This window comes from Corvus moneduloides, chromosome 9 (assembly GCF_009650955.1).
Source record: "Corvus moneduloides isolate bCorMon1 chromosome 9, bCorMon1.pri, whole genome shotgun sequence".
Classification (NCBI taxonomy): Eukaryota; Metazoa; Chordata; class Aves; order Passeriformes; family Corvidae; genus Corvus; species Corvus moneduloides.
The window spans coordinates 5,296,217-5,310,878 of record NC_045484.1 but is presented as its reverse complement, the minus strand read 5'-3'; the positions used below and the strand labels follow the sequence as shown (position 1 = coordinate 5,310,878).

The window sequence follows — 14,662 nt, the reverse complement described above, 5'->3', positions numbered from 1 at the left end:
CCTACAGAAGCTCGTGCTATTGTTAGTGCTTGCCCAGATTGTCATAACTTTAATGGACCTTTACCCTTTGGAGTAAATCCCTGTAGTCTTTTGGCCCTACAGCTTTGGCAGACTGTTGTTACACACATTTCAGATTTTGGTCGTTTTAAATATGTACATGTATCCATTGACACCCTTTCTTCTGTTATATGGGCTTCTGCCCATGCTGGAGAAAAAGCCCATGATGTAATTTTGCACTGGCAGCAAGCCTTCGCTGCTTTAGGCATACCTGCCTGTGTGAAAACTGACAACGGGCCAGCCTACGCCTCTCAGAAAGTTAGGAATTTTTTATGTCTGTGAGGCATCTCTCAGAAATTTGGTATTCCTCATTCTCCCACTGGTCAGGCTGCCGTTGAATGTGCTCATCACACACTTAAAACTGTTTTAGAAAAACAAAAAGGGAGAATGCAAGGGGAAACCCCACAGTCCAGACTTTTGAAAGCTGTATATACCATAAATCACTTGACCATACTGGCTCATTCAAACAATCCCTCAATTTTAAATCAGTTTTATTCCTTGCAGTGCACCAGTGAAACACATTTGCCTCGAGCTAAAGTATGGGTAAGGAATTTGCTTACCAGTGAGTGGGAAGGCCCCTGGGACCTTGTCACTTGGGGACGTGGATACGCTTGTGTTTCCACAGATACTGGACCACGGTGGGTCCCAGCAAGGTGTGTGCATCCTGATTTGCGGCAGAATATCCCACCGCCTGTTCGGCCAAATCCTGAGGATAACAGCAACACAGGGATGACCTTGGCAGCATAGTTCGAGCTACCTCTGACCAGAGAAAGCGTCTAGCACAGGTGACCAAGGAGGACTGAATCGCACTGTATATCCTTGTGATCAAGGGGTATTGGCTTGCATTGAGATGTACTGGAGTGCAAATGGCAATGATAACAGAAAAATGCAGGTGCCAATATGGTACTTGTCAGTTTTGCTGAGCTTAGTGCCTGCTATTTCTGCTTGGCCTGTTAGTCAGCCGAGAACCAATGTGTGGGTTACCCTAGCCAATGCGACGGGGCAAGATACTCTGTGCTTAGCCACTGCTACTCCTGACAATCCTTCTCCTACCTGCCTTGTTGGCTTGCCGATAGATGACTGGCCAAAGCCTAGGACAGTTAGCAAGCTTTTACAATCACGCAATCACGCTGATGCTTGGGATCAATGGGTATCATACCTTCCCCGTGCAACTCTTGAGCCGCAAGAGAGAGCTTTTAGGATCCGTGAAAATGGACCTTTGTGTTAAGTTTAATTACTCGGGATCTGATCAGTCCAAAGTATGGGATGTTTCTCCTAACCAACCCATATTCGCAAATGAAAGTGCCTGGTGCAATTATACTTCACCACATATTTCACACTCTACTACTGTTCCTCTAGCTTTGCCACCAGGGGTGTTTTTTATTTGCAGAGACTGAACATGGACTGTGATTCCATCACACATCAAGGGAGGTCCTTGCAGCTTAGGACGACTCTCACTGTTAACACCTGTTAAGTTTCGGTTTAAACCCAGAAAAGCAAAGCAAGCTAAGTCTCCGCGCATCAACCAGAAAGAACTCAGAAGGTTCAAAATATCCCCAGAAAGGAGATTAAAACCGAACGAGGTTAGATGTTGTTGCCAAAAAATGGATGTATCTCATTTAATAGTAAAAGAGGCAAAGAGAAGGGAAGAGAAAAGAAAAAGAAACAAAAAAAAAGAAGTGTGCGTGGGGGGTGGGGGAACAGGGAGAGGTGACAGGGGTTAGGTGGAAGCATATCACCCCTCCGAGGGTCCCAACGACATCTCATTGCTCCCCTCCATCTGGTCTGCTGGTGGTGAGGGTCCCCCATCGCCGCCATGGCCACGCCGCTACATGCTGCCATACGCCACGCCACACCACCACACCACACGCCACCACACACCACCACACACCGCCACACGCCGCAACACGCCGCCACACACCGCCACACGCCGCCACGCTCTGCCACACGCCAAAGAGTGCAGAATCTGTGGATTAATATACGCTTTGGGCCGGATGGGAACGCCCACGTGCCTCTCTTGCAGAGGCTGGCTTGACACTGTCGCTTGCAACACTGAGGGTCTGTTGCATCATCTCTGGTGCTCTGGTGCAAGGTCTGGGGACCCCTTTGAGGGGGGCCCCTGTGATGGGCCATGTCACCCCCTTCTGCTGTGGATAAGCTCCCCCCCCCCCCGCCGTGAGGACCCCTCAGCTGGGCTCTGCACAGTTGGAGGGTGGGCAGTCACTGTGCCTCTGACCACAGGCTTTTCCAAGACACCCAAAGCCTCTCCTCCTTCCACCCCTTGGTGCGAGGGTCTGTGTGAGCCTGGCAGCTGATAGCCCTGGGGCTGTGGTCCTCATCTTGGAGGTGTTAAGCCTATGCTCAGTGAATGTCCCCAGCCCTGAGTTGTTACTTTATCTTATCTTCATCAGTGAGCAGTGTCAGGCCTCAGGGCCCCATTCAGGGTGTGGTAGTCTTCTCTGCAGCTTTTGTAATACAGTTTTAAAAGTCTTTTAAGAAAATGTTTAAGTCATAAAATATATTTCAGTCTCTGACAACACCTAACACATCTATGATTTTACAGCATAAACCACGGAGGGGAAAACGTAGCATCCATGCGTTTGCCCCTGATTGTGATGACACCACCAAATTGTGGCCATCAGGTACTCGATGGGCTGTTTCCTTCCTTTCTCCACAAGTAACAGCTGCTAAAGCATCGGGACTGTTAAACAAGTTAGGATGTTGGTTAGCTTGGCAAACTAACGCCACTTCGCTTGCTTTAGCCGGATTATTAACAGATGTTGGTTCAGTAAGGCACGCTACACTGCAAAATAGAGCTGCTATTGATACTCTGTTGCTAGCACATGGACATAGATGTGAAGATTTTGATGAAATGTGTTGTATGAATTTGTCTGATCATTCAAAATCTATTCATGCCCACATTAAGGAATTGCAAACTACTGTGTCAAAATTGCGTGAAGAATCAGAATCTGATTGGCTTACTAGTTTGTTTGGCAATTGGCAAATTGGGGGATGGATCAAAAATCTACTTAAAATTGGATGTCTGATCCTATTGGTTATTTTTTACGTCCTGCTCATTGTGCCATGTTTATTGTCTTTTTTGCAAAGGGCCCTGCAAAAGTCAATAACCACTGCCTTTGTAACACAACAACAAAGAGGGGGACCTGATGAGGCTGACAGCTGGACTGGAGGCCTCACAGAGTTAGACCTAAAATCGATCAGAATTCACCCGTGAGAATATTGCAGTGAAATTCTGCAGCTTCAGTGAAACCCACAAAGAAGACCGGGAAGATAATTAATAAGAGAAGATGTTCTGGACATGAAGGGAGGATGTTCTTGTTATGGGACATTAAGAGTGTACAAGGAAGAACTTGTGGATAATATGTAGCAACTATACTTTTGCTTGTATAGCTGATTGTTTTATGGTCTGAATGGTCATTGTTTGTTAGACAGCCTTGTCATTGTTTTCTAAGCAGCCAATCTTAAACTAGGCCACAGCTATTGTGAAGAGGTATAACAATAGCAGTAGAGAAAATAAAAATCTTTTACGGCTTTGGATTACAACAAGTGTGTGCTGTCATGTCAGTCTCGACAAAGTCACAATTTACGTTAAAACAAGAGTTCCAAATTGCATCCAGTTTTCCAGTACCAATTAAACCACAACCATCACCACTGCTCCCCATGGCATTGGTTTATGTGTAATGAAAACTTATGATGTACTAATTGTGGCTTGACAGATAGCTACTGGTGGCTGTGCGCAGGTGAGAAAGCTCATAAACAGCTATCTGGATAGTATAACATAAAACAGTGCACTATGGGTTACCTTGTCCCCCCGATACAGCTTATAAATCATGCTAGAGAAATAAAATGAATCATTAAGGGTATTTAGAAAAAATTGGGTCAGAGTGTGCCTTCAAACCCCCTGGTTAAGTACAAAACAAACTTCCACAGTTGTGTCAAAGCCTTAATATCTCCTTTAAGAATAACACAATTAAAGGAAACAATAATAATAATTTCAGGAAACATAAAGTGAGTTACAAATTTGACAAGAAATACCTTAAAGAAGTTACAAACAAAAGTTGAGTCGTTGAAAGGAGTAATTTTCCAAAACCGTATGGTACTAAACATGATCACAACACACATAAGAAGTTTATGTACCTCAGTCAATGTAGGTACAAAAATGCTGTTAGTGAGGATCTTCTTGTTATTTTTCTAAGTCCGTGAGAGACTTTTCTCTCTCACAGAAGAGGTAGCAGGGAATGTAAACAACCAAGCCACCTGCAACCTTGGAAAGTCTTGTTTATGGTATAGTAGAAAATATTTTGATAATGGATGTTTTAGGATTTTGGCCAATCACCCCCAAGGGGTGGCTGGTCCTTTGTCCAATTAGACTATGAAGAAAAAAGTCTATAAAAGAGTTTGTAAAATAATTAAATAAAGCAATCTTGCTGCACAATTCCTGCCTGCTGGATCTTCTCCTCCTCCTTCTCCCTACGGCTGCGGGACACGGTGATATACCGTAGGAACCAGGCCTGCGGTAATATTTGGTGCTGCCCGGCGTGATCTGTACTCTCTGACGTGTCCTGCTACTGCGAGCCAAGCCGAATTCCTCTAGAGGTACGCTGTTCCCCTTCCCCCCGGGACCCGGAGGTCCGACAGGACTGAAAAATGGCGAACAGCGGCTCACAGAACGACTCTGTCGTACTGGTCTGGAAAGGTGTGTTTAGCATATTGCGCACCTCCATTCCTGAAAACTCAGTTCGGGAATTATTAGACTGGGCTACTTTAAAAGGGATTTCCATGGACAGAGATAGTGCCTTGGACTTTTCCTTATGGCAAGAGCTCGGATGCGCTGTCCGACACGAGCTCCCGACTGGGGAGCCGGCAGCGTTAGAATTATACAAAACCTGGTGGTCATTATTTATTCTGCTGACAGCCCTTGACTGTGGTAGCAGGGCTGGATCGCCTGTCTCAGTGATGAGTTGTTGGGGAAGATGAAATAGGAAAGCCTTATAAATATGATTGCCTGACAAAAGATTTTGGGAATATGAAAACTACAGGCAACATCGAAATGAAAGCCACTTTTGAAATACCAAGTCTTAGTTACTGAACAACTAGAAAACAATGGTATGGCCGACTGAAGGTAATCCCCTCTTGATGGAACAATACCCTCTGCTTGCAAGCAGGTCCAAGGGTCAGAGCAGACCCTACTAGCTCAGCAGAAGGGGTCCAAAGAGCAGTTTTTAGAAGTTAAGATGTAACACTCTATGGTAATATAAGAACTCTTATAGGCTGTATGTAAATGCTATAGGATTTGTATCTTGTATTAGATTGGTTAGTGACAATTAGAATATTCAGTACAGAAGATGATTTATTGTATTGTAACCAGGACTTCAGACATTCTTTACTACTTCTTCCACTCCTGCTCTCACTTCCACTCCTGCTCTTACTTCCACTCTTGCTCTTACACTCTCTCTCTCTCTCACCCGTTTACTCCCTTGCTCTCTTGGGCCTGCTCAGAGCTGAGTCTGGCAGCTCTGAGCGGTGCCCCTATACCCACGCCCTTTTACAATAAACCCCATGTGTCCCAAGACCTGCTTATAGAGATCTCCTCGTCACCGTCTACGTCCGTCCCGCCAGTAACCTACAATGAGTGACGGAGGAATGTCCGAAGGGGGCCCTGCTGACTGGGCTTCCGGGGCAAGTGATGGTGGATTCGGAATAACCCCCCCGGCTCCACAGGCAGAGCCTGCACTGCCTCACCCTGCACAGTCGCAGGACTCCGCAGCCCCCAGGGACCCCGCGCCGCCAGAGGCGGGGGGATCAGGGCAGAGGCAGGGTGCACAGCCTGCCTTGCCGTTTGGCTGGACGGCGGCCACGCCTTATCCAGGGCCACAGATCAGCGGCTTAGCAACTTGGACGCCCAGAGAGCCTCCTAGTTCGGTTCCGTATGCACCTGGATCTAACTTAGCGGGCGTAGCGCCGGGTGTGCCCCCCCTGGGACTGCCTGGCTATGGTCCGCTGCCCTCCCTGGTGCTGGACTGTTCTGCGCAGTCGCAGAACCGAACCATGGACCTTTTTATGCAGCATCTGCCCTTTCTGTCAGAGCTACGAACCCTATCCCATAGGATGGAGGACTTGCTCAGCCTGTTAGAGCGGCGAATGCCTGAGCCCGCGCTGCAAGCGGCGCCAGCGCTGGCCGTGTTGTCCGCACCGCCCGCGTCCCCCCCGCCAGCTGCGGGAGATACGACTCTGAGCCGGGAAACGGCACGGCTGGCGACGAAACCAGAAACAGCTCTGCCGCGGGAAAAGCTGGAAGCGGCGGCGGCGGCTGAGCGGCGGGCAGAGGCGGCGGCGCCGGGAACGGCCGCAGACAACGGGCCAGCGGCGAAGCCAGGCGCATCTGCAGAGAACGGGCCAGCGGTGGCACCGGGCGCGTCCGCAGAGCGCGGGCCAGAGACGGCGGCACCGAGCGCGCCTGGGGAGCGCGAAACAGCAGCGGAAGCGGTGACCGCGCCGAACGCGGCTGCTGTGCGAGAGACGAGTGTGGTGCCGGCCGCGGTGCCGGGCGCAGCCATAGCCCTAGAGACAGTGGCTGCAGCTTCAGTACCAGCTCGGTCGGAACTGGCCGAGATGGCCTTCTGTAAAGAAGCTGCTGTAAAAACTGCCGCACAGCCAGCTGCAGTCTGTCCTGTCTGTTCTGGCTCTAGTGAACTTAGCCAAAAGTGCCCCTCCTCCCCGTACATTTCTGTTTACTCCCAGCACCCCAAAGTTGCCTTTGCCTGATGATTCCTCGTCAGGCAGTGAGGCAGATGAGGTTCTGGCCCCAGGTCGTCAGGCGGCTGTAGCCGCACGGCAAAGAAAAAGGCTGCGCCAGTCTCGCCCCTGGACTTTTCCGGACTGCACGGTAACAGTGCGTCCGACGCATCATAATCGCTTCCTAGAGTCTCTTAAGATGCGAGCATTGGGGGAGGGTGACTGGAGGTTATTAGAAATCCTTGGAATGCCAAATAGATCAGAGGATTCTGGGCATAACCGGGGAGCTGTTACACTCCATCCACAGGCTGTGCCAGAAGTTCAGGATGGTACTGGTTCCCCAAAAGGGGAGATCCAAGCTTTCCCAGTGTATAAGGCTCTCCCAGATTCAGGGGAGCATGACAAGCATGAGGTGATTGCTTGGAAAGTTGCCCAGGACCTCCAATCCAAGGTGGCACAATATGGGCTAGGTTCTGCTGAGGTTATGCAAATAATAAGGGTGATAAATACGGACTTGCTTTCTCCATTTGATATCAGACACAGGTCAAATTCTATTTCAACCTGTACAATTTACAGTTTTTGAAACAACCTGGAGAAAGCTGGCCAACAAGACTGCATTAGCAAATTTGCAGCTCCCTGCTGCTGATCCTAGACGGACAGCAGGAATGGATGCTTTGATGGGGACTGGTCCCTTCTCTGATCCCGGTCTACAGGGTACCTTGTCCTCTAGCATCCTGCAGCGAGCTCAACAGGTCGGCATGGCTGCCCTGTTGAAAACCATAGAGTTGTCAGCACCCAGAAAGTGATATACTGAAATAGTTCAAGGCAAATCAGAGTCATTCCTTTCTTTTGTAGAGAAAGTTGCTGCTTCTCTCGAGAAGCAGGTTGAGGATGACGGGTTAAGACAGTTGTTGTTAAGGCAGTTAGTGAGAGATAATGCAAATGAGGAGTGCAGAAAAATCATAGATGCCTTACCAGGGGATCCTGAGGTAACAGACATGGTCGAAGCCTGTGCTAAGGTGGGATCTGGGAACCAGAAAAGGTCTGCTTTGGCTGCGTTCCTGCAGCCTGTTCACGCATCTTCTGGTCGTGAACCAAAGCAACCAAAACAGGTGAAGAAACGGAAGCGGCCTAAGCCTAGCCAAAAAGAGAACACACCGATCCCCCAGTGCAAAAGGTGTGGCAGGCCAGGGCATTGCACGGGCTACTGTAGATCCAGGACTCATGCCAATGGTCAGCCTTTGTTGGGAAACTTCTGCCGGGGTGCAAGGAGGGGGATTTGCTCTCTGATGCAGTCGCTCCCCCAGAGAGTGGCACAGGTACAGACACAGGCCTACCCAGCCACCCTAGAGACAGCACCCAGGGATCAGACGGCACCCACGGATCAGACGGGTTTGACGTCCACACCGCAGCCGCAGTCGTCTTAGACTCTAGCAGTATTTATAAAGTTCCCTTGGATGCATATGGACCCTTAGCCCAGGGATCCAGTGCGATGCTGGTGGGAAAACCTGATGTTGCCCATCAAGGAACCTTAGTGCACTCAGGAGTTATTGATGCTGACTTTAAAGGTCAGATTTGCACTATGGTCTCCATGCAAAAAACTCCTGTAACTATTCCGGAAAAGACCTGCCTTGCTAAATTAGTGTCTTTTAAGTCTTGTGTCCCCAGGATAGAACAAACTCATGAAGATAACGGCAGTGGATCTACGGGACTTCTGCAGGCCTTCTGGACTGAAGACATCTCTGACCAAAGGCCACAGATGACATGTACCCTGATCCTGCTGAACGCCTGTCCACCCTGGACTCAGCTTCGAGGTTTGATTGATACTGGTGCTGATGTAACTATCATCTCCTTCTCTGTGTGGCCTCCCTCATGGCCTTTAGCCCCGGTGGGATCGGCCATTGCAGGAGTAGGAGGAACCACACAGAGCTATTTAAGCGAACAGCCTGTGGTGGTGAAGGACTCAGAGGGGCACACAGCTATGATTAGGCCTTATGTTGCTACCACTTCCCTTAACCTTTGGGGACGGGATGTATTGGCAGCTTGGGGCGTAAGGATTGGGACAAATTTTTAGCAGGGGTCACTGTGCGTAAGGGCGCACAGTATCCTCCACTGCCTTTGCGGTGGTTGACTGACACACCAGTCTTTGAGCTGCAGTGGCCCCTACCAAAAGAGAAGTTAGACGCCCTTCATCAGCTAGTTCAGGAACAGTTACAACAGGGGCGCCTTGAACTTTCTACTAGCCCCTGGAACACTCCTGTTTTCGTAATTAAGAAGAAATCAGGGAAATGGAGATTATTGCAGGACCTCCGGAAAGTTAATGCAGTAATGGAAGGTATGGGGGCATTGCAGCCTGGCATGCCCTCTCCCACCATGATTCCTACGGGGTGGGACATCCTGATCATTGATTTAAAGGATTGTTTTTTCATAATTCCTTTGCATCCTGATGACAAACCAAAATTTGCCTTTACTGTGCCTGCCATTAACAATGCTGAACCTGCTAAGAGGTACCAATGGAAGGTCCTCCCTCAAGGGATGAGGAACAGCCCAATTATCTGTCAGTGGTATGTCGCCCAAGCTTTAGCCGGAGTTCGCAAGCAGTATCCTGATGCACGCTGCTACCATTACATGGATGATATCCTGGTGGCAGCGTCCACACGGGACGAGCTGCTGAGAATACAGCCTCAGCTGCTCGCTGCTCTGCATGCCTATGGATTAGAGATAGCTCCAGAGAAAGTTCAACAGCATCCTCCTTGGAAATATTTTGGTGTGAAAATTTTGGACCAAACTATCCAACGCCAAGAGGTGCAATTCCCGGATTCGATTAAAACCTTGAATGATGCTCAAAAGCTGTTGGGTGTCATCAATTGGTTACGACCTTATTTAGCTCTAACTGCAAAGCAGCTTTCCCCACTTTTTAATACATTAAAAGGGGATCCTGATCTGAATTCACCTCGGGAGTTGACTCCAGAAGTGAGACAAGCGCTGCAAGAGGTCCAACGGGCTGTTTCCGCTCGTCAGGTTTATCGAGTGGATCCCTCCATTGCTATCACTGTTTTCATTACTATTCCAGACCTCCATCCTACAAGTATCATTGGCCAGTGGAATGCACAATGGCCTGATCCTTTGCATATCCTAGAATGGGTCTTTTTGCCTCACCAGCCAAAAAGGACTGTGACCACAGTGTTTGAATTGGTCGCTTCTCTGATAATCAAATGCCGTCAACGGTGTTTGCAACTGATGGCTGCGGATCCTGCAGTAATTGTCATTCCGATCTCAAAGGAATACTTTGAGCGGAGCCTCATCCATAGTGCTCCTTTGCAAAGCGCGCTGCAAAACTTTTCAGGGCAGATCACTTACCATCTGCCCAGCCATAAATTACTGCAGCTGGCAAAATCGACCGTACTTTCCTTGCGGCCAAGAAATAGCCGAGTGCCGGTGCAAGGACCCACCGTCTTTACGGATGGTTCAGGGAAAACTGGGAAAGCCATTGTTACCTGGAAGGAGGGATCAGAATGGCAGGTGCTGAAGGAACACGAGTCAGGCTCTGCTCAGTTAGTTGAATTAAGGGCTGTTACCATGGCTTTTCAGCGATTCTCACAGGAACCTTTGAATTTGGTTACTGACTCTGCTTATGTAGCAGATATAACCCAACGCTTAGATTGTTCACTTCTGAAGGAGGTGAAAAATGCGGCTCTGTTTTCACTGTTGCAAACCTTGTGGTCTGCAATTCAGGCTCGAGTGCATCTGTATTACATTCTGCACATTCGAAGCCACACCAATTTACCAGGGTTTCTAACAGAAGGCAATGCCAGGGCTGACATGCTGGCCAATCCTGCATGGGTAGGGCCTCAGCCTGACAAAATTGCACAAGCCAAGGCATTGCACGGTTTCTTCCATCAAAGTGCACATACCCTGCAGAAGCAGTTCCATTTAACGCCAACTGAAGCATGCGACATTGTCAGCGCTTGTGCTGACCGTCACGGACTCGCTGTGCCTTTGCCAGCGGGGGTAAACCCCAGAGGGCTAAAAGCCTTGCAGATTTGGCAAACGGATGTAACTCACATCCCAGAATTTGGTCGGCTGAAATATGTGCACGTGTCTATTGACACTTTCTCCTCGGCTATGTGGGCTACTGCTCACACTGGAGAGAAGGGCCGTGATGTCATTGCCCATTGGAAATCGGCTTTCTCAGTCCTGGGCGTGCCAGCTTCTGTGAAAACCGATAATGGTCCTGCCTACGCCTCGGAGAAAACGCGGCAGTTCTTACACCTATGGGGTGTAGACCATACCTTTGGTATCCCACGTTCTCCTACTGGCCAAGCCATTGTCGAACGCGCTCATGGTACCTTGAAGCGTGTTTTGGACAAACAGAAAAGGGGAATGCATGGAGAAACCCCACAGAGCTGACTAGCAAAATCTTTGTATACAATTAATTACCTTACAGTACCACAAAATTCAAATAATCCTGTTATTCTGAATCATTTTCTCTCACTGCAGTCTGCAGGTGACATACAACTGCCCCGGGCAAAAGTCTGGGTACGGAATTTACTCACTAACCAGTGGGAAGGCCCTCATGAGCTTATCGTTTGGGGTCGTGGGTATGCTTGCGTTTCCATAGATACTGGGATACAGTGGCTACCTGCAAAATGTGTTCGCCCTGACCTACGGCAGCAGAGGCAGAACAGGCAACCTCCAAATGATGACCAGAACGCCAACCATCCAAATGGTGACCAGAATGTAGATCATCAGCCTAATGACTCTTCTGATGATGACCAGGATGTCAACCATCAGGCAGATGGTCCTTCTACAAGCAGAGACTGGGATGGTCCTTCCACAAGCAGAGACTGAACTTTAAATTTCTTGTTGTGGAGTCAGATAGTTAAAGCCTTAAGGACATATTTAGAATTAATAACTGATGTAGATTTCTATTTAGGATTAATAGTAGAGTTGTTATCTTATAAAACAAAAAGGGGGAATTGTAGATACAAAAATGCTGCTAGCAAGGATTTTCTTGCTATTTTCTAAGTCCGTGAGAGACTTTTCTCTCTCACAGAAGAGGTAGCAGAGTTATGTAAACAACCAAGCCACCTGCAACCTTGGAAAGTCTTGTTTATGGTATAGTAGAAAATATTTTGATAATGGATGTTTTAGGATTTTGGCCAATCGCCCCCAAGTGGTGGCTGGTCCTTTGTCCAATTAGACTATGAAGAAAAAAGTCTATAAAAGAATTTGTAAAATAATTAAATAAATCAATCTTGCTGCACAATTCCTGCCTGCTGGATCTTCTCCTCCTCCTCCTCCCTATGGCTGCGGGACACAGTGATATACCGTAGGAACCAGGCCTGTGGTAATACACCCCTTTGCAAGAATATCACTTCTGGGACTATGCTTGCTAACCCATGACACTGTGACATCTGCTCCCATATCAATCAACCCTTTGATCTCAACAGTCTGTGGCTGTGGCCCTTCAGTGTTAGCTCGCAAATCAGTTGTGGTCTCTGCTCGGAAAGTTGTTGAGTCCAAAAAACCTGAGGCATGCCGGTAGAACCAAAGCCTTGGTCCCCTCTCTCTTTAAGTCTGGTCCTGGGAACACAAGACTTGAAAGGTACAAGTTGAGCAATTCGAGTATGAGCAGGTATGACTGCAGAAGGAGTGGGTGTAGAAACCATTGCACATATTTGTCCTATAAAGTCTGCATCAATTACTCCTGGATGCACAAAAATCCTTTGCAAAATAACACTTGATCTTCCTATTAGCAAAGCACTTAAGTTTTGCCCTATTAGGTCCATGTGCGTCCAAAGGCACTTCATGAACTGCAGGAGAGTCTGTGATTACTGGGTCAGCGGTGCGACCATCCATCCCTGCTGAGCCTTCTGTTCCACCAGCAAGCTTGTCACATAAACCTGTGCTGGGTGAAGTGGTTCCTGGGGAAGTATTTATGTCTGCATGCGACTTCCCTTCGTGCTCCATTGGTAGTTTCCCTGATTCTTAAGAGGCTGTCCATTGGTGTGGAAATGAGATTTACATTGTTTCATATAATGTCCCAGTTTACCACATCGGTTACACAGAAGTGCTCCAGGATCTTCTTTTTTGTTGTTAATTGCTCCAGAGGACAGAGTTTAGGGAGGGCACTGAGATTTAAAGTGGGCCAGCTGTCCACAGCTATAACAGTTATGTGTCATTTTAATAACTGCTGCAACAGCCGTAGTAACAGACTCAGTCAGCATAGCCATTTGATGTTGTGCAGTCCCTATTTTTGCACATGCATTAATCATATCATGCAATGAGGGCTTTTTCATAGGTACCAAATCAATAGCTTTCCTACATTCCTCATTTGCATTTTCTTGTGCCATTTGCAAAATTAAAGCTTCTTTTACATCTGCATCTACTATTTGTTTTTCTATTGCATCCTGAAGGCAGTCTAAATGGCTATAAAAGTCTCATTAGGGCTCTGTTTGACAGTTGTGTAGCTTTTCCCAGGAGCTGACATGCTCGCTATTTTAAACAGAGCCAGCAAAGCATGATCATGGGATTGCGCTAGGATCAAAGGGTGCAGGCGAGCCTGCAGCTGAGGCTCGTCCAAGGGGTGCAATCCCATTAATTGAGGCAAACCTGCACCAAACTGAGGATCAGCCATTGGCAATTGCGTATTATTTAGAGCAGTCTCCTTACAAAAAGCTCTCCACTCAGTCTCAAACACAGTATACTGAACTGGCACGAAAAGCACTCTAGCAATCTGCTTTAAATCACAGGGAGTTAACTCTTCACTTGTTATGAATTTCAGCATTTTTGCCACAGCAGGGACAAAAATGCTGAAATTAGGAATTGAAAGCAAGTTGGCGTAGCTCAGATAATACTTGCCAGTTAAATGGAACATGCTGATCAGGAGCTTGACTCCTGCCTCTGATAACCGGGAAAGCAGAAATTACAGTCTTGTGGCGCTTTTGACTCTGGTGATTGCTTAATGATCTTAAGTTTTTCTGCGGCTTCAAAATCTTTATCAGACAAAGCTGCGAGCCTGGTATCTCTCCAAACAGCAGCAGGACCTCACATACCCTGAGTTTCAGATATGAGTTGCAAAGTTAAGGTATCTCTATAAAGCAAGCTATCATTTTGAACCCCTGGCACAGATTCCTTTGCGCCTTGTACAAAAGGATTAGTAGCAGCAGACAGCGGAGGTGCAGCAGCAGGCAGTGGGGGTGCTGATGGCACGCTCTCATTTTCACCTTTTTCATCACTGTCACCCCTGCTGGCTGGTGGTAAAGGTAGATCAAAGGGGTTTGTAGGGATGGGGGGTGGGGGGGGGGAGAAGCAGAACAAGAAACAGGATCCGAAAAGGAGGAGGCAAAGCCCTCCACGGCTTGGGTATTGGAAACAATACAGGTCTTTCTTCACCAGCCTGTGCCCTGCCACCCCCTCCCACTGCAATGTTTCCAGTCCCACCAGCATTATCTGTGTTTGTTCCCTCTGCCAGGGCAGCTGCAGTGTCTTGCTCTTTTTTCAGTTCTTTCAAAGTGTCTAAAACTAACCTCCATGTCGTCATAAATTCTTTAACAGTATCATCTCCTCTGGAAGCAAGGTCGAGAATATGCCATCCTACTGCTTCCCAAGTTCGGATACTAGAAGTGTTGACACGTCTCATCTCAATCCCTTGACTTTTGCACCAAAGTAGCAGTCTTTGCAATATCAGCTTATCATATTTTACGCCATGTTGTTTTAACATTGACATCCATATATTAATTATTGAATTTTCCTCCTGGGATGTATTTGCTCCCATTTTGTTATCAATGGGCTCACCTTTAAAAGGTTGCAGTCCGATCCAGATCTTTGGTAGCTCTCCTCGTTA

At 47.8% G+C, this 14,662-nt stretch overlaps 1 long non-coding RNA gene across 1 annotated transcript; it reads left to right on the top strand.

Moving 5' to 3' along the window:
* The first annotated feature begins 283 nt into the window (after positions 1-283).
* LOC116447980 lies at positions 284-4,287 on the top strand. The gene is made up of 3 exons (XR_004241771.1): positions 284-842; positions 2,621-2,699; positions 3,166-4,287. It is a non-coding gene; the product is annotated as an uncharacterized LOC116447980 (long non-coding RNA).
* The last annotated feature ends 10,375 nt before the right edge of the window (positions 4,288-14,662 follow it).